This window comes from Anopheles coluzzii, chromosome 2 (genome assembly GCF_943734685.1).
Source record: "Anopheles coluzzii chromosome 2, AcolN3, whole genome shotgun sequence".
NCBI lineage: Eukaryota > Metazoa > Arthropoda > Insecta > Diptera > Culicidae > Anopheles > Anopheles coluzzii.
The window spans coordinates 111,537,993-111,558,794 of NC_064670.1; the positions used below are offsets into that span (position 1 = coordinate 111,537,993).

A 20,802-nucleotide genomic window follows, 5' to 3' on the forward strand; every position below is an offset into this window, starting at 1 on the left:
CGTAGAAACCGCGAACGGTTTGTTCCTGGGTAGGTAAGTTGGTTTAAATTTTTAATAACCTTTTTAATCATTTTCGATGCGCGCCATTCGGCAGCCCACCAAACCAATACAAGGAAGATTACAAACATACACACACTACAAGTCGAATACTTCAAGGATCAACCGACAGCGACGAAACAAGAAAGTATGTGTCAGTGTTTGTCTGTGTGTTGTACAAGTTTGTGCATAATTGGGAAAAGTTTGCCTACGCCAGCCAACCTGTCTGCCTCCCCAACTGCACGCTTGTGAGTTGGTTGGTGTGGCGAAAATCTTTCCACCTTTGCTTGTTTCCGCGGAAGTTTTGGGCTTGTTTCCGGCATCTCACGGAAGGTGTAGTGGGATGATGGAGCAATGCGGTAACACAGTAACGAGGAAAAGGATAACACAATTTAAGGTGTCATAAAATATTCACACGCAACTGTTTTTCGCTGGAAAGAACACCAAGAGGCGGGAGAGTGGGAATCCTGGAATTGGTGAGCCCGACCGGATGAGTGGGTTGATAAATTTTGCTAACAACACACTGCTCTAACTTCGGCTCGTGTTCTGACCTGATTTAAATGTCTCTATTAAAGGTTCTCGGAAGATCCTTCCTTCATTGACGTTCTTGAAGCGGAGGAACATGCCTTTGTCGAATTTTCCGCTCTCCCGGAATAGCAGAGCGTCGATGTTGAGGTTTTGGGGTTGCGGGCAAAGCGAAAATTAGCACTTAATTACGCTGTGCTGCTGTGCCTTGGGAAGCCGTCCCGGGAAGTTTATGTATCGTGACCTAATTTGGGGAGCAGAACCAATCCATAACAGGTACGCCAAGGTGAATGCGAGTGATACAATCGTGTTGCTATTGTTGTGCCCTGGACGAGTCTTGTATCCGTGTACTTCAATGAATTTATGATGCTGCTATTGCACTCTGGAAACCGGTCTTAGGCTTACGGAGCAGGTCATCATCATGATGTGTATGATGTCCCAAGCGAGGCGGATTTGTCTGCACGTTGTTTAAGACACAAACAGGGCCTCGGTGTATGAATCATTATAGTTTTTCTTCTATTCAGTAGTATATCCCACAAGTGAAGAATCGATTTGTAATCCACGGCAAACATTCCTAAGCCGTTGCAGAGAACAGGTGCTGCTTGGTAGGTCCGCTTCAAGTCATACCACACATAAATCACTCACCGTAACCACTCTCACAACTCGTTATGGACATGGCCATAAATTAGTGGTCCGGTGGTTACACGCACTCTACTCTCCCCATGCCGCAGCCCCAAACATCCTTCACCTTACCACTACTCACTACCACTAGACTCACGCCACAAGAGAGACAGGAGTTTATCTGATCTTGCCGTCTTGCCGTCTGGAGTGGAGTGTCAGTGTGAACGACCAACAGGACGACGCAGGATCTGCGCTCAGTCGCCGTTCGGAGGCCGCGTTAAATTATGTAAGCTCACCCATTTTGGTACTAAGCACGGCCACGAATTTTCGTTGCCGTTGTGTTTATCTTGCTTGTACGGGCGGTTTTTTATCTCTCGCAGCGCTTCACAACTAGCCCCATTTGGTCGCGCGTGTGGGACGACGAAGATCTACGTGCTACGGCGGTGTACATTATTTCAGCTTGCTTCAAGTAGTGGGCAGGTGCAAACGTTCTACGACACGTCTAAATCGTCCGAAAGCTCCGACGACCTCCACTCTGGAATGACGTTTTGCGTTGGTTTAAATTCATGAACCGAGAGGTGTCCACGACGAAGTCTACACGATGGGGAACAACACCAGCAGTAGCAGCAACAGCAGGTGGTAAACAAATGTGCTCCAAATATAGGAAAAAATGGTGGTATCTTGCTCTTGCTCCTAGCTCAACGTTTGCGTTGTCGCGTACGTACAAACGCAAACACGTCCCTGCCATGTGTACTATGCCCTCAGGGAAATAGAGAAGACAGAAAGCGAGCAGACGGAAGAGGAATGTAGTTTTCGGTTGGTGCCATTACTTTTCTAATGCCCTCCGAGCAAAGAAAACGATCTCTTGTGTTCTTGGAAGGTTTTCCCCAAACCAACTTAAATCGATTGGTCACGTACTGAGAAGAGAAAATGGCAACCACCATCCCACGGAGGAATTCCCCGGCAAAAGGGTATTATTAGATGGAGAGCAAATACGCAGCGGCTCATTTTTTCTTGTGTGTTTGTGACCGTGCGAGGACACTGGCCCCTCAAGAAGAGGCCCAAGGCGACACACGCAGACAAAAAAGGGTTCATGAACCGGCTTTCTCAAGCGCCAGGGCATGAAAAACAGTAGACTGCATCGATCGGACTGCGGTATGAAGTTTATCGAATTGACAGCAACACCGACACGCCAACTCCCATGTGGGGGCGCTATATTGGGTTTGTTTTTTAGTAGCTGCGGATTAGCAAACAATCTTTGCGATTGCGAGTCGACTGGTGTCATGTGTTGTCTTCATCGTGGCAAGTGATTTTGAAAACGGTTTTATTGCTTAGGTGCTGAACGAGGTTTTAATGTGTCTGGGACGGAGAATTCCTTTTTTTGTGCATGATGAACTTAAGACGATCTGGAAGGAAGAGTGCAAATACTTCTGTGGTGATGGAACTGAGGAATAACTAGCTCCTCGTAAATAAATAACCTTGAAGTAGAACAAAATGTGTTGTTGTGATGACGGAGGACTCAGTTTTGGTTAAAGATGGGACAAAAATACAACTCTAAATATAAACAAAAATAGTCTATGATATCTTCCTGTAATTGACTTCAATTAAAAGTATTATTGAGTTTCAAACAGTATTAATCAAGCGGTAAACTGCAGAACTCAAATTAAATTCCATTTGTTGGAGCAACATTTACAAAATTTTTACCGAATATTATGGAAAAAAGCTCACAGCTAAGGACCCCTTAACTATCTGTCATCTAATATTTAGGTAAATTATTTCTGTAACGAATCGTTTTTTTACTTTCTTTTAGTTGTTGTTTCGACAACAACTGTAAGGATTATTTGCATTATTTGGATTAGGGATCTAATGACAGCGTAATTAGCTTCTGAATTATTCGTTTGGAAAAGCTTCCCAACGACATCACACATTCGTTTGTTAGGCATAAGTTCTTCTAGGATATAAAAAAAGAAACCCGCAACTTCAAACACAGTTTTGTACTCAAAAAGGGAATACGAAACTGTGAAAATGAAAACCTGTCAGATGTTCAGTTTGATTCCTATGCTCTGTTCAAGACCAACAGTACATACAAATGTTTGGCACAACATTACCATAACAATATCGAACATCGATCCGCGAGGGCCTAGAATGATGTAAATAGGGTCTTAACATGAACTGCTCTTTCATTGAGTTAAATGTTTCATCTCCCTTGCGTCGTATACATTTTGGACCTTTAAAAGATTAATGCAATACACGCTATTCGCCCGCGCAGAAAAACCTCGAATTTTCACCCCCCTCCCTCCAAACAATACTCCAGCCAAATTCAGCCTTGAATAAATCGCTCCGTTGAAATTCTCACACGTAACACGACGTTGGTCGATGTTTATCAGATTTAGTTTCATCCTGAAAAGCTCCCGATTTGCGGCAGCATTAAATTTCGCATGGCCGTGTATAACCTTCCAAAAAAAAAGCATCACTTACCGGAATGGCAACAGATACACACACACATACAGACACACACACACAGAATCCAAGGGGAAAAACGAAACGAAACAAACGCGAACATCTCACTCGCCGGCCACTTGACTAAAGCACAGGCGCGTGACCGGTATTGGTAATTGGACGAAATTGAGCATCGGTCTGTGTGTGGAGAAGGCAACTGCGATAATTTTATCAGCTCGCGAGCTTTCAGCCTGAACACGCATCAATGGGGAAAACGGCACAGACGCGGCTCGGAATCGGTTTGGAATTCGCAGTATTCTGCTGACGCCATACCATGGAGGGAGCGCCTCGTTTAGCGATTAAATCTGATCGGAAGCTTTTTGCAAAAAGCAGGTTGCAAGCAAAAAAAAAAAAACGGTATCGTCATGCGTTCGTCATTCGTTGCGGAGGAATTTCCAGCGTCCGGTGCTGCATGTGGGATACACTTGTTTGTGCGCTCGTGTTGCATCATCATTCGATATTTCTTGCTAATATCGTGAGCAAACATGCAGCCCGGATGAGGTGTGTGTGTGTTGTGTGCGTTCCGTTTTGTTGTCACCCTTTTAAATAAGATTGTTTTCTCTCCAATAGATCCCTCTGTCTCAGGTGTTGCTAGCGAGGCCTCTGAGCGCATTGAGCGTTGTTTGAGCTAAGCGTGTCAACTGCCACGGCTCACTGAAGGCTAACAATGCATCTTGCAAGGTTGGTTGATAGACACAGTGGATTGTGTGATGGACAAATTGAATAAATTTGAGTGATTCGAGAAATGAGATTTACATTAATTAATAAGCATTTGTTGTTCCGCAAACAATTTTGCAAGAGAATAAGTTGAATACGTGATTAAAGAGAGATTTTATAATACATTATTAAATAATAAATTATTGAAATAATAGATAATAGATTCAATAAGATGGATCATAGCTTTAATTAAGTTTGAAGGTATAATATTTTTATAGAAAAATATTGTGTTTAGTGAATAGAAAATAGTTTTGATTAAAAACTATAAAGATTCATGAGTTTAGTAGATTCAAATAACCTTTTAAGAACTTTCATAAAAAAAAACAAACTTAGTCCATCCCAACTCTACTGTTCCCTAACTCTACCACATTGTTGAGAAACCACCGGCCGAGAGCAAACATCTTGCCCATCTTGATTTGTTTAGTCAAATGATGCAAAGCGCTTGTGCAAATGAAAATGCCACCAGCAAATCATGCAAAGGCGCATAGTTTCACGCCTTTAAACCGGGTGGGGCTCTCAACGAGTAAGAAAAAAGAGGGGGGGGGGGGGGAATCAAAACAAACTCACCGTACAGAGGAGAACAGCCCGAAAAGTCAATACGACATAAACAGGGGAACTTTATCGATAGGGGCGAGGGTCTTATCGCAGCCACCGACTTGTCGCTTAATTAAAATGGGCTACGGTAGGGCAAAGCTGATGATTGTGAAACCCCGATAGCGAACGAGCTGGTCGTATCGAATTTAAACCCATCTTTTCGCTCCCTCAAAAGCATCCACCCATAAAGTCCGCCGAAATATGAGCCCTTTGACAGCGAACACGCGCGCGCGTTCGGGGGCACTGCTTGCTTTCGATTGCATGCTGAAGTGAAGTGAGCAAACGCTTTTCGAAAGTGGGAAAAAAGGGATGAAGTGGGTAAACTTGTGTGTCGAAAAATCTTACATTCGTCGAGTGTAACCCATCTCAAAGCAAATATGTGCCGGTTGGATGGGGGCAGCAGGTCGGGTTTGCGAAAGGTTCGAGCAAAGCTGTTCAAACCATCATCATCATCCTCATCACCTTTTCTCAGCTGTTGCACGCACATCACACACACCCGGGTAGGGTTCGATTGTGCCACAGTGCGAGAGGAATTCAGCAGCAAATCTGACCACCGTCCGACAGAATGGTCAGCATTCGATCGGTGTTGTTCGACCTTCCAAAGCAACAACCTGCGCGTGGGATTTGATTGTATTTCAATATTTGTTATCGCAGAACATAAGGCAGAGTGAGAGTGTGCGCAATCGATTGGGTTACGTGTGATGGGGTTTCGTTGGACACATGTTTGGGTATGGCTGGACAACGCCAAAAAAGACAAACGCCAAGCCAACATCCGGCAAAGAACTTCACGTGTGTGTGTGTGTGGAGTACCTTCCCTGTACCACCTGTACCGCGTGCTGCGGTCTATGCCAAACCAAACACACGACATAACTCATCCTTTTCTACCGCTGAACTAACCTCCCACATCGCAAACTCCATTATTAATACAGACCATCTTGTGCGGGAGTGTGTGCGTGTGTGTGTGGTTTGGGGGAAATGCGGGCCTGAGGGTGGAAGACTTATTTATATTCCATTCTTGTCTGGCATTTGTCATTGTTGTCTGTCGCTCGTTCGTCCGTTTGTCGAGCGTTCTCGGTAATGAATTGAATTATCACTACCATGGTGCTCGGACAGAAGGGTGTGTGTGTGCGTAATTGAAATGCATTTGGGATGCAGTTGGATGCCACCCACGGATACTGGCTTGCCCACCCGCCCTCCCTGATCCGGTCTCTTTCGAAAGTAATTTGCAACGCCGGGGTTGTTGGTTTCTTGCCTTCTTTTTTGTCGTGACCGTGTCGTGGTGTCTTTCGTTTTGAATTGAATTGGTGCAGCTGGCAAGGTGGTTGTTCTTCGCGTAGGTTCCCTCTCGCCCAGCTCCATTAGTCGCACGGGAAATGGGAAGGTTTTTGTTGCAATTTGAGCGATTCAGGTGTGGCGCGGCAGCAGGTTCCATCGGTTGGTGCATTTGGCATCCCCCATCGTTGGGTTTAGGGGTAAGGAATTTTAAGTCGTACGTGTAATATACCTACCCACGCACATACAAACACGTCGGAGAAGTTGGAGGTTAATGTCGCCCGAGTTGGGTAGAAGGCTTTGGGAGGGGAAACAGTTCTTGTGGCACGATAATTGGAGATGAGTCTGGGATTACTTCAGAAGGGGAATTTTAATGAAGGAAATATAATGCCTAAAGCTTGCTAGTGGGAGGCGCGCAATGCAATGCGTTAGGGGATAGATATTGTGCTTGATGCACTGAAGTTGTAAAATTGCAATGGTCCTACTCAATGCAATCTGTAGGAATTTGATTAGTATTTTCTCTTATTTGCTCCTTTCTAGAGAAAGATTTCCAATTTTCGTTTATAGTTGTTCTTAATTTACAGATCCAGTCAAATCTTTGTTCAGAAATATTGATTGATTTGTAAGAGTAGATATTAAAGCATGAATATTGGACATTTGAAGGTTCTTTAAATAATTAAATCTAGGACCTAATGCCAAATATTTGTTGATTATACTGAAAATCTAACGGATTATGAATTGCTAAACCTTTTTGCTCTTTTAACTCTTTTACCCTACATCGATTTTCTGTTCATTAACCTCTTAAGAGATTATTGGTAGAATAATGGCCATTGTTGTTTACAATCCGCTTGTGAAAGCTCAAAACCCTTATCCACCAGGGCAGTACCTTATTTTCGGTAAGAAATGCCTGTAAAATGTTGTCGATGAAACGAAATCATGCCAATAAAAACATGTTGGTTTCAATCAATTGGATGATACCTGTTTCAAACAAATTGGATACCTCCTATAAATAAGAGTTTACAGCAATAAAATCAAAAGACCATAAAGAAGTCAACGTAGTCAACTAGTACAACAGTTTAACGCACTGCAATAAAGCTTTCGATACCATAAACGAACAACGGAATAGTTTGTTTTCTACAATGCAATCAACATCGAATTTCCTGTAAGAATTCTCCTAAGTATGTCAACTCGCTCTATGACTCAGCTATCCTCATAAAACGCCGATAACTCATAGCCAGCAATCTAATAGAATTAAATCGAAATGTTTTATTGATAATAACGTTTTGCTGCGCGTCGTGAGCAGCGAACATTCCGTTTGCTGCTACAGACGAACAAAAAAGCCCCAACCACTCAACTTCAAATGAAAAGTAATGTCGTTACAATTGGGGAATGATTGATGCCAAGGTCATAAGTTCGCGGGTAAAGCTTGAGCGGCAAAAAAAAAAGAATCTACAGAATGAGGCCACCGTTCACCAAACACGCTCAGAGGGTATATATGTTCCATCGTGCCCTAGTGTGGTTGCGCTTTTTTTATGAAATCCATAAATTTTGCTCCGGTTAGCAAGCTACGGAGACCTGCAGAAACCTGTGCGCGCCCACCGATGACGGAGACGCAAAAAAAAAAATAATTTATCCACGATTTATGAGCTACTTCCAAACTCTTCCACGCTTCCAACGTTGAAGCAGGCAGAAGATGGTGGTATCATGCTCTCGCCTCGTGCCCATTTTTGACACCGCAAGCTTTCGTCCCTTACATCGGTGATAACAGTAACACCCTCCCTTCAATGTGCATAATTTAAGAGCACGCGCAAAAACGCACCGGTCAGTTTGGCTGTATGGGGGCGTTTGGCACACCAAGGACCCGAGACACGCCAACAGTCTGAGCTAAAAGCTCGAGCGAGCCTTGTTCCTCGCCGTTACTTCACATTCTCCCGCACCGGAGTGAGAAGATTCGCCCTGTCGCCGGGTTTAATGCTTTTGTTTCAAAAGTGCGTGGGTAGTGTCGGGCTCATTTGCATGATGCTCATAATTTGCCCTCCCCTCCCATTCTCGTTTACCTCTCCCTTTATTGTTGTTCTCGCTGGTTGGCGAACACCATCGCGATGACGCCGTCGACACGTGCAGCGAAGCGAGATAACTTGGATATCCCGGTGGCCGCGGCGTACGATAAAACGCAGCATGACGCATGCTGCAAAGAGGCATCCGAGCCACCGAGGCGAAACGTGTCATTCGCAGCTAATCCCGAGAGTGTCACTGCGCTCGCCTGCTCGCCACCATCGGTTTGACGGTTTGACGGGGCGATAATGATAATCAAACGAACGGTGAAATGATGATAAGGCGTGTGTATGTGAAAGCACACAAAGAAAGGGGGATTGATTACCGGGGGTAGGCAGGCTTTCGTACCGAAATTTCTTGTCTGTTTTTCGGTGAAGCCACAAGGCATTCGAGCGATTGTTTGAACGCATCCTGGTTTCCAGGGGCGAGCAGCTGGTTTTATGATCGTTGGTTTGATTCTTACACAAGCTTATGAGACATAAACAATCTTACACAAGCTTATGAAGTGATATTTATTTCCGGTATTGAGTGAATCAATATTAACATAAACAGGTGACATTTTCACATCTATTTCGTGAATATCATGTGTGAACTTTTATAAGTGATATGATTTTTCAATTTTCATTAGACGACTGTATTATTTAAATCATAAAAGGAACCCAATCAAGGAGGTGAATGAGGTCAATAGGTTCAACGTTATTATATAAAAAAAAAACGCACCGAAATCAACATATTCAAAGAGCATTGAATTTTATTAAATTACGTTGCAATTGTTCTTCATTTTGTACCGAAAATGTTTGATTCTTCAAGTAATGTGTTTCACAATGTGTTGTTTGTTTGTTTCGTCACCACCTGACAAAGGTTATTTCAGTGTCAAGTTCAAGAGCCACGTGTATTACTATGCGCATTGTTCAAGCTCGACGACGGTGTTTCTCATTATCTATAACCTTACGGGGTGATACTAGTATTACAGGGTTACTATAGCCATATCATCACCTTAACCAAATATTTGAAGCAACTAGATCACATTTATAGATATCTCTGATGACTCCAATCCATTCGACTATGTTGGATTGAGACAAGAATATATAATTCTACAGCTTGGAAACATATGCAATAGAGCTGGTTAGAAACTCTGTAATTCATGGAAACAGAAACACTCGAAATGCTCTATTTTAATGCCAAACCAAACTAATAGCAAACGCTATGGCAATTGTCTACTAGCTAATTTTTGCCATTGCTCATCCCTGACGTGTTACTCCAAGCCTCATCCGGATGTAAATGTACGGTTCCTTCTTTGTGTGTGTGTGTGTGTGTGTGTTTTTTTTGGTTATTCACAAAACAAACCAACCAAAAACAACCCAACAACCAACAGTGCACACTTCCGAACAGTGTGATGATTAAATTGTTCCACCAGCAACGCCCGTCAACGGCACAATGGCGCATCGATGGCGCAAGGGGTGAGGAACCACAATGGGCCGATGGGGTTTGCTTTGTGCGGTGCCGTCTGCCAGAAACAAAACATCAACCACCAACAGCACGTAAACAACGGTGCAAAAACGTTGTCGGAGTGCTTTTTTATGTTCCGTGGCGGGTTCCGTGAGCGCACTGGCAACGGTCGGCGCAAAGCCTCGTCGATATTAGAACATGACATAATGCTGTCGGATCAAGTCATCGCACAGACACACACACACACACACATGCATGTTCCGTGTACTAATGGAAGCGTACTGTCTGTTCCTAGGGAAAGGTGGCGAAAGGTGCCGCAAATTGTTGCTTTTTTGACGTGAATTCTATTTGCTCTTGCTTAAATCATTTATTTGGACCGTGCTGCGGGGCCGTGCACCGGAACAACCGGGCCCAGTGAGCGACGTACTCGGTGCTTTGCATAATGGTCATAAAGCAGTCATGTTCCGTGCCGTGGCAACTGACCTGGCCCTGCCTGGTTGGTTGATTTTCTTTGCTGTTGCCTGTGTAAAGTGTAGCCTGCAGGAAGCACTCTTTCGGCCATTTACATCGCATAAACTCACGGAATAAATGAACCCGAAAACGCTTCCCGAGTCGATTCTGTCCATTTCGTCGCTTGCCTAGGGTTGACTGGGCTGGGCTGAGCTGGTAGAATAATTGTTTAGGTTTATTGAACTTGCCTCATTAACCCAAACTGGGGTGGCCCCGCGTGGGCTGGGGTCGATGTAGACTCCAAGAAGGTCATAATTTGCATTAAATTGGATTCGGTTCCCCTTCCTAATGCTCGTTCCAGCGAGTATGCATTGGTCTGGCGGCGCAGAGTGCACCCTTTCATTCTAGGGTCGGAGTTTTATTTTCCATACCACACTTTTAATAACCCCCCCATCACCCACGACATGGAAGGAAAGCGCTGTCGGTGCCAGACCATCCGGAAAAGTGTCAGCGTGAATCGGGACCGGAACAAAACAGGCCCGGGTGACGCCAATAAGGCACCCTTCGCTCCCGCTTTCCCCGAGCAAGGCAAACGGTGTGCAATTTTGCTGAGCTGCACCATGTCTGCTGCAAGCTTTGCACAATGTCTCTTCCAAAGATCAGACCCTGACCTCCCGCCACGGGAGACGGTACGGGCGCCTTTTGCTATATTTAGTTGCACTGGGAAAAGGTCGAGGTCCCGCTGGGTGTATGTGTGTGTGTCACCCTGTTCTAGCTTTGTTTTTGTATGTGCTGGAAGGAAAGAGAGGAAGAGCTTTATGCTTTTGTTTAACCTTTGTTTCGCTTCTTCACTCCATCCTGCCCTGCAAACATTTGCAATCAATGCGACAGAGTTGTCGATGCAGAGCAAAAAATGAAAAAAGCCTTCGTCGGGAACCAGTCAGTAGAGGCTGGGAGGTGGTGCTTGAACGGGGTGGTGGGGTTTGCATAATTTTCCACAATCGTCATCGTAATGAAAAGCGGGCCCTGGCTGTGTGCGAGCGAATGACAAAAGCGAGGCAAGTTTATTTTTAAATCGCAATCGTCGTTGCCGCGTTGTTGGTCCGTCGGTAAATGATGGTGATGTCGAAACGATTGAAAATGGCACACACCGGGTCCCCATGTCCCCGCCGCTCGATCCATTTGGCGACCATTGGATCATTGTCTTTTACATTGTTGAATAATTGTGGTGCAGCAGTGGAAAGGGGGCCGGAAATTGCACAGTGAACAGAGAACTATTATCGAGAGCGCTTCGGCGGCATCGAATCGTTTCTTAGCAAGCCGGGCACACGGAAGGTCATGGACACAGGGTCGAGAAAGTGTTTGAGTTCTCTATTGGAGAGGAGCAAATGTACAGTAAAAATGCTTCAAATGAGTTTAAGATTTCAGCACAAAAGCTTGATGTGATGCATCCTGAAATCTTGGAATCGTCTCTCTGCCTTGTACAGTTGTATCGAATTCTAATTCCCTTGATTCAAAGAACGCATTTTTTACGTTTACGATTATGGCTCAGCTAATCCATCAACCCAAGCGCACAAATCCCAATCCCAGAAAAAAATGCTGAAGATGCAAATAAATCTTCATTAGCGCAAAACCATCGCATCACCTGAGCTCGTCTTCCCCAACTAATGCGCTGCTATCCTTAAACTCGGAGGGAATTTAACCAGAGACACACGGGGCACCATCCTCGCGGGAAGGTTAATAGTGGAGCTAATGTGTTTCTTTTTACTCTTTTTCATGTTCTTGGTAGGGGTTTTTTTGTTGTTGGTTTCGTTCGCTACTGCTGTTTAATCATTTCTCAAGGCTGACCTCCAAACTGCATGATGATGGTAGCAGAGGATTCGTGGGAAGGGGAGAGCAGAAACTAATCCCAACTAATTACTTCTCTCTTGTGGTTGGAGAGTAGCCGAAAATCAGGGTGAAGCAGTAGAGTGATGGAGAGAGAAAGAGAGAGAGGGAAAGAAACGAAGCTTTCTGCGCATAATATATCACCGGCCCTGCGTCATGGATGGGAAGGTGTGGTTCTCTCTTCCCATAAAGATCATCATAATTTTGCAATTAAATGTGCTTTATAAGTATGCGCGTTAGAAGAAATACTTGATAATGCAAAAAGCTAAAGCTAAACTCACTGAAAGCTTTTTCGTTGCAAAATGTGCTGCATGAATTGTGGGGATAAAATGTTTAACGCAGGGAACGGAACAGAATGTCTTTTCGCTAGAGCACAATTGTTCCACACAATGTTGCAGTGCTTGTTAGGGTGTGGGTTTTCTTCCCCACGGTACGTCCCATTAAAGTTGCACACGTCATTAAACACGGCTATCTCTTTCCACATGACGAGGGACAGCTGCAAACGATGCACATACAGTACGAGGATACTCACTGCATCCTCCCGAAGTAGCGTGTACGGTACGGATTTCCGTCGAGTTTACTCGAGTGCCTGCGGACGGTCTTATCAACAGTAGTAGCAGCAGCAGCAGCAGCAACAACCAGCTTGACAACCACCGTTCGAAGTATATCGGGGTTTCAAATGCATTCTCTTACTGCATCGTCCTTACTCCCCAGCGACTGATGATACAACTGCAACAATTTCCATTTCATTTCGTGGGAAGAATACAATATTGATGCGTGGGATTTAGAGCAACTCAAGAGGACTCTATAGTGCGTCAAGTTGGCCTGTCGCTGGAGCTTGCACATTTACATATATTTTTGTGTATTTTATTACTCGAGAAAGCTGACAATGGTGTCCCTCAGTTCGCGTGGTCTACGGGATCCTTGCAATGCGTTAGGAACACACACACACGCACTGGGTGGAATTAAAACCGTCATCACTGTCAAGGAATGTGCTCATTTCAAATCAACTATACCCCATCATTCACCGTCATCAATCTGTGCCATGTTATGCTCCACACAATGTACGGGCTTCGTGTTTACGTGGGTCCTAAAACGAAGCATCCAACTGAACGGCGCAAGCATGCAATGCTTCAAATGTCCATTCAGAATGGGTTGATTTGTTAGAGCACAGAGAACACAAAACAACTAGCGACGTTACCCACGTAAGAAAGGCAGCTTATCCCTGGTGGTGAATACGGTGAATAATAACCCGATGGACCAGAGATGCTGGACCGAAAACTAATGAGTACAGCGAGCGGGGAAGCAATAGACAACACTAGCAAAGGGGAGAACACGGGAAGGAGGGCACCATACGAGGGGCAAAAGAAAAATGTTTCTTCATTTGATGGTTTTTACAGATTGCCGTAAATGATGCACACTGAGACTGATATTGTGGCGGCACTGTGTGGGATTGCGCCCAACGCTTATGATCTTTCGGGGGCACCGAGGAGAAAGACATCTCCGAAATGCAAACCGACCAAACCCCCCCCCCCCCCCTATGGCTACCGGAGGGATTGGGGTTTGGTGCTGCTCCAATGCCGAGATTGAGAACAAGAACAACATGATTAAAATACCGAACGAAAGCCAATTTTTCATGCTCCGTTCTATTCATCGAACGACGGCGGGCAGAGAGCACACATTCGGCGGTTGTTGCTCGGTTTGAGTTATTTTATTTTGGCATTCCATGGCTCGGTTTCGGGTGTGATGTGAAGTGGTCCAGCGTATGCAAGCTGTGTGTGTGTGTGTGTTGTTTCGTCAGCACGGAAGACGAATCTCGCATGTTTCGAGCTGTTTCGTCCACTCGGTTTGATGTTGATGATGGGCGATGATGCAAAAGAGAGGCACACACACAACACATACGAACAAATATGGAACCTCATCTAATCATATATGCATCACAGCGATTGGGAAGCAGCACAAGGGGTCCATGTTCTGGACCGGCAGCGTACCACGGGTGGTGGGAGAACAACATCGAAATCGTGCGTTTTTATAAGATATGAGAGGCTAGCTGTGAAAGTGGGAGTTCGGGTGAAGGGGCGGATAGTTAGTTCGTCATTTATAGTTTCGGAGAACGCTACGGAAACGTTGATGGAAAGTTTCCATCCCCTCGGAACTCGCCCGCCTCAATGTGGATTGTGTCATGATGGGTGCTTTTAATATTGTGCCGCTAATTACAGGGGTGGTGGGACATTTTGCAGCAAACTATTATATTCGATGACATAAAAATAATGATTTTTTTTCTCAAAATGACTCGAGTGACGTTGTAGCCCGTAATATCCGAACATAACTGAAATGGAGCAATTATGCATAATAAAAACGGAGCAGTAAAATAATAAAATCTCACTAGTTAATGGGCCAACCTTTTGCCTTTTGCTTGTTTTAAATGCCAAATTATTGAAATTTATTAGTTTGACGTCATTTGTGATCACACGGAAGCTAAATTTGCACTGTGACGACAACATTTCACGCAGTAACGATTCAACATTATCGCACATAACTTCTTGACTTTATTGTTTCTTTAGAGAGATGTCTTTCTGGTAGTAGTATTATTAGTAGACAACTCGGCTTGAGATTCACAATAAAGGTTGAATTGATTGATGTTTAACAAAGTGAATATTACGTTACATATTACCGATCAAATTTATAACTACATGCTTCTTAACAACAAATTCCAGCATAATCAATACCAGCTAAATAGAACAATAAATAGAAAAATATCTAAGCAAGATATCGTGATACCATTAAAGTGAACTTAATTCGCTTAATCGAAGCCAAATATCTATCGAACACAAAAGAGGGCAGGGAAACCCTGCATTAATAATAGTCACGCAGCGAGAAAACGACATCCGACGACAATCCCGTGTGACGAGTGTTTCGAATAGAAATGAAAAAAAAAAAAAAACAGTTGAAAGGTGACCGTTTTTGAGAGGAGATATGTTTACAGTTCACGCACAAGATAATAGAACCGTTTCATTCCCGCTTCCCGGATGGGTCGGCCAGTTTTTTTTCGGGCGTTTTCCGCGTGTCATAAAAAGTAGTTTGTATAATCTAAACGACCTCTCATTAGCTTCCCTTTATGCTGGCTTTATCATTAACGGGACTGGGCGGTGACTTTTTCCCCTCGCTCTCACATGCAAACGGTTTTCCAGCGAGGCCAAGGCTAATCTTAATAATGCACCAATAAACAAAAAACGCAGTGTATCACACACCGCACGGTGGTGGAATGGAAGCTAAAAGAATACAAAAGAAAGTCCGATTGCAACGACGTCACCGTAACTGGAGATTCAAAAGATTACAAAAAAAAAACTGTGTGATGCAATCGTGTTTGTTAGACGCTCTTTCGAAAGGCGCTTCTTGAGATAATGCAATTTTCCTTTCAAGTTGCAACGCTGAAGGTTTTATATTTTTTATGAATAATTTCTACCCATCCTACTATTTCTACAATGCTTCCAGTACAGCTCTTACAAGCAGATTTTGCTTCTGGTTCGTGGGGACCAGATGGCCACACTGCTGTCTTGTAACGAAGTTGGGTGTGCGTTCGATCTGGTTCGAGATCGATTGATGATGTTTCGTCGAGAGCAAAGTCAAGTGCTTTCTCGTGTTTTCGTCCACTCGGGGAGGCAAAATTGCATCAGTTGCAGAACGGATTTTTGCCAGCAAAGTGGGTAGTTTATGTGTGGCTATTTGTTATCCATTAACGGAACGGAACGGAGATTTACTTTTTCGGTTGCGATGTTTCAACCGAAAACAATGTAGTTTGGTGTGTTATTTATTGCTAAAATAGAAGGATTTTTATAGCGTCCTAAAATCACAAACAGTCAAGACAAGCGTACGTTATACGATAAAATCGTGTAATTGTTAACAATATCATAAAGGATGGAAACAAAAAATCTAAAGCTGCTGAGTTGCTATCAACCTTATTCATCAACTGATCTGCCTTCACCGTTAAACAGTTCGCACAACCTTTCGACACAATTAAAACGAACCATAATCCATCAGCAAAGCATGAATGAACTAAAGTGCTCGTTAGCGAAATGTGCCGCTGCCAGAGAAAGAGAAAACTCATGACGCTCGCCGAATGAGCGAACACACGGCGCACGAACCCAAACCGACAAAAGATGAAAGTGGCGCAAGTTCGCGCCTCGGTGAGAATTTTCAATAGTTTACAGCTGCGTCATCATCCCGTCGGGGCGGCAAGACCTCCGTGATGATACGGGCCGGGAGATTATGTAATTGAATGCTTTAGAACTTTCATCGTGTTGCCACTTGGTTTTTTTTGTTGCTTCTCCTTCATGTGAGCTGATTGTAGCTCCTACCATTGCGCCTTTTTGCTGCCTCAGACGACGACGAGGAAGCTCGGCTCAATATTGGTGTACGTAATGGTATGCTTCGCACGGAAGGATATCAAACAGTAAGGAGCGTTCCAATGCCAACAACAAGCAGCATAAATGGGAAACAGTACACCATTCTTCATCCTTCAACCAACCAACCAACCATCCGGCGGGCGATATATTTTATTGTATGAAATTCGATATCACAGAGAGCTGGGTAGTGGAGGTAGCACAGGAAGAAAGATCCTTTTACCATTGAAATTACACCACCACAGCCGGCCGGTATACACACACATAAAAACCAACCACTACAGTGGCACCTCAAGCAGGAGCAATTTTCTTCTCTTTTTCTGTGTCTTCCGGGCAAACCGATCCATCTCCGAATAGTGGAATGATTCCTATTATTTTGGTGTGCAATTTAAGCAAAGCGTAAGGCGGCCGGGATACCTAAATTGAGGTCACAAGGAATCATGTTTAATTGGTCCCCTCTTTTTTGCGAGATTCATTGAGTGTGTTCTACATGATTATAATGCCGAGTGAAATTTATCACATTAATAAGAGCTAGAGCATTTGATGTAGGAGTATGAAATATGAGGAAAGGATGACGACATTTTTCAATATCTCGGTCCCAATCATAATGGTTTATGGCCATGTTCGGATGTTGTTCTTTCCCATTAGAAAACATATTTCGCTTCGCATTAAGCATAAAATGATAGTGTAGCCTGTTAAAGACCAAACATTAGATAATTTTTATGTTTCAAACCAATTTGGTGTTCCACAATACAATCACGCAGTTAACACGCAGCTACAACCGACTGTTAGTGCGGTATAATTCTGCCAAATTTGCCCACAATCCAACAAAGCACATTCCAAAAATAATCAATGATTTTTCTACCATATCCAAATCAAAACTATAGCAACAATTCAGAGTCAATGAACCAGTGACAGCCCCACGATACCCTCTCAAATGTATGCCAACCAGCTATACGCGTTTATTAATATCGAACGAACGCATTCCAATTCAATTGATTAGCTTTTATGGGGACGAAGCGAAACGTATGACTTGGCAAGTGGTATTTTAAATTGAAAAATAAAACACACAAACAGAAACACCCATGTGATTGATGCCATGCAGGGTGTAATAAGCATCTGGGAGTTAGAGAGGGTTTTTACCCTCTCCCCAATTTCCTTCTGGACCTCGCTGGAAGCTGCAACAAGCAACGAGAAGCCTGTGCAAATCGAAACGAGTTGCAAGGGAAAGTGAAAACTCAGCTGTGTATGTGCCAAACTGGCGCGATGGCCTTCCACATAGAAAGGATGGCTAAACAGAAGCCAAACTGTTTGCCAAACCTCCTCCTCCATCCACCCGGGAGAATAGCGATTGCTTATCAATTGAAGGGAGTGAGAAATGGAGGGGTGAAATTTTACTTTCAGTTGACCGCATTCGATGGATTACGGGGGTTGAATGGAAGACTTGAACAAACAGAACCCACATGCACTCTTCGCTTCTTTCCTACGCTTTCAGAAAAAAAACCCATCACACATAGTGCTAACCAGAGCGCATCGTTCCGCCGTGGTGTGTAGTAAAGTACACGATACGACGATGTCCACGTGGGCCTTGTGAGTGTGGGTACGGCACCCAGCGGAGTAATAGTGTGTGGCGCTAAGACTTCTTTCACCACCGCCAGGATGCTCTTCCACTGACCCAGATTTGCTGCCCGATGCGGTGTGCTTCATTTGGGCGACTCCCGGCGACATTATCATCACGGTGCGAAGTGGTCCATCCATCCTGAAGGACGCAAGGCACTCGTTCGTTGCCCTAAACCAGCCCCCCCCCCCATGTGCATGAGCTGAGTCACCATGCATGTTGTTGGTATTATTTTCCCTTTTATTTTACGATGCAATATGTGTGTGCGCACTCGTATGTGACCACTTACCTTCTAATGCTGGTTGCTGGTGGTGGTGGTGTTTGGGGATGTCTCGGGAGGGTGCTTTTTCTTCTCCGGAGCTTGTCTTTCGCTCTGCAGATGACTGTTCGAGTGACGAAAAGGAAGAGCAAAAAAAAAGAAGAAGCATTGTAAAAGAACGGCATCGATACGAGCACAGCTTGTGTTCAATTTGCTTATTTTTTATGATTATTACCACCGCAGTGTGACCGCTTTGGTACGATTCGATGCAGGACACAAAAATTGAAGCCCTTTTTTGGAAGTGACATGTCTCGAAAAACTTGCAACACCGATGCAGCACAAAAGCGTATGTTCCGCCGCCACTGTGGGGTTCGTCGCCTACTGTGCGCGTTCAGAAGGCATCTTGGAAAAAAAAACAAACGAAACATGAGCACTCGCACACACAAAATAGCGCTACGGTTCGGCTTTTGCACCGACAAAGTGACCGATGAGATGAGCGATCCAAGTATGGAACCCGCATCAAGGCTATCCAGTTCGCCGGGGCGGGCACGTCGTCGCGGCGCGAGCAATCGAGAGACTGACTGAGTATGATTTTTTTTGTTTTTTTTTTTTTACTTTGTCTTTATTATTTTTTTTTGTTTCTAGGCCACCCTGCGCCGAGTTTGGCTGGGTCGTCGGGACGGTCGACGGGGATGTTTATGCTGAACAGCATAACCGACTGCACGAAATCACAAAATGAGCACAACGGACAGAAATCTCGGTAAAATTGGATGCTCACTTGCGTGCAGGGGGGGAGAAAAAAGGTTCATCGAATTACATTTCTAGCTCGCGGCAAGAATGAATCATCCCACCCGCTCTTGGGTTTGTGATTTTGGTTTGCAAATGTCACCCCAAACGCCTTATACATACGCCTACGTTGTATGTAAAGACGGGCCAAACATGATGGTAAAAAATCGATGGTGAGGAAGTGTTGCGGGTGTTGCGGGATTATGGTGTGTGCCTGTTGTTGGAGGTAATTTGACCAATTTTCCACAAACAACAGGCATCCACAAAAGGCAGCAGGACAACCAAACCAGAAAGAGCGAGAGAGAGAAAGAACACAGAGAGAGTGAAGAGCAAAAGGATGTGTGTTGTCCTCGCAAAACACAAAATGCAAAATGCCCTCACCTCCCCAAACCTAGTGAGCGCAGCTCCTTCAAAGGCTCCAGAAATCTCACGCGAAAAGGGAAATTTGCTCTCGCTTTTATCTCACCTTGTCTAACTCCCGTCAACGGTGCCTGTTGGCGACGCGCTGGCACACACAGAGAGCAGCGCGTTTTCCCGTTTGATTTCCCGGGGTGAGTTGATGTGATTTTGTTTCACTCCTTATCACACATTCACACACACACACACACACACATACACATACATATAAATGCACACTCACACACGTATGATATTCACTTTTTTTTCTCGCACAAATCACGCGGAATCACAATTTTTCCACCATTTACTGCACACAACACACTCCGGCGGGTTGTTGGAAAAATCACCCACACGGGGCTTTTGGTTGATGCACGAAACGGAATCGATTAAATTCGCTCACCAAAACTGGACTCACGTAAACACACACACACACATACGCACACTGCTGCTGTGGGTGTTTTTCGACTGATTGCGCGAAGGTTGCGATATCCTTTTTCCTTCTCGGTTGGTTTAATTTTCACACGAAACACTTTTTCCTCTGCATTTGGTTAGGAAATGGGACACACTTTTCACGCACAAACACACACACAAACACAAGCGCTCGCACGATGTTTGGGCAGGGCAGGGTTTAAATTTTGCGCACGAAGGAAATTCACTATTCCACGTTTTGACTCTTTAATCAGCAATTCACAGCAAAAATGAGATAAAAACTGTTTCCTACAAGGAATTTCATCAGGATAGTTTTCCCTTTCTTAACCCTTTTTCACCAAAACAGTGCAAAATCGTTGTTCTTAGTCAACTTTAGGGAGAAAAAAAATACACAAGAAGGTCGCTACTGCTACTTGGCCAGTGCCTCGAGCACGTCTGGGAACAGGGCGCTTTGCAGCATACCGTTTGCGCGCGCGAGAACGTACCGAAGTCGAATAAACTCGTGAGCAGATCCGCCACCGTGAACGAGAACCAGACCAGCTGCTGCTGCGAAGCAGGCCCTGAACGCACAAACGCAGCCACACAACCACGGTTGCTCGCTCTCTCGTTGCCGATGCTCTCGCTGGGGAAGGCGAGCTCTCCGGTTGCGCTGTCGTTCGCTACCTTGGAAGGTAGGGGATGATAATGATGATGTCAGGGGTTAGCAACGTGGGATCTTCATTTGAAGATGAATACCGTTTTTTTGCTTTTGTTGCATTTAAACAATTTTCTGATGACTTTTCATGCAATAATCAATGCGATAT

The 20,802-nt window shown here is 44.4% G+C and overlaps 1 protein-coding gene across 3 annotated transcripts in view; it reads right to left on the reverse strand.

The window, feature by feature from the left end:
- The window catches only part of LOC120948121 (gamma-1-syntrophin), a 55,536-nt gene extending 34,734 nt beyond the window's left edge, over positions 1-20,802 (reverse strand). Inside the window, exons 1-2 of one of the 3 annotated variants that reach the window (XM_040364120.2) lie at positions 19,638-20,802; positions 18,416-18,509 (exon numbers count right to left, since the gene is read on the reverse strand). The gene's annotated coding sequence lies outside the window, so the exon portion shown is untranslated. The remainder of the gene's footprint in view (positions 1-18,415; positions 18,510-19,637) is intronic. The other 2 variants (XM_040364119.2, XM_040364118.2) reach the window with 2 other exon arrangements.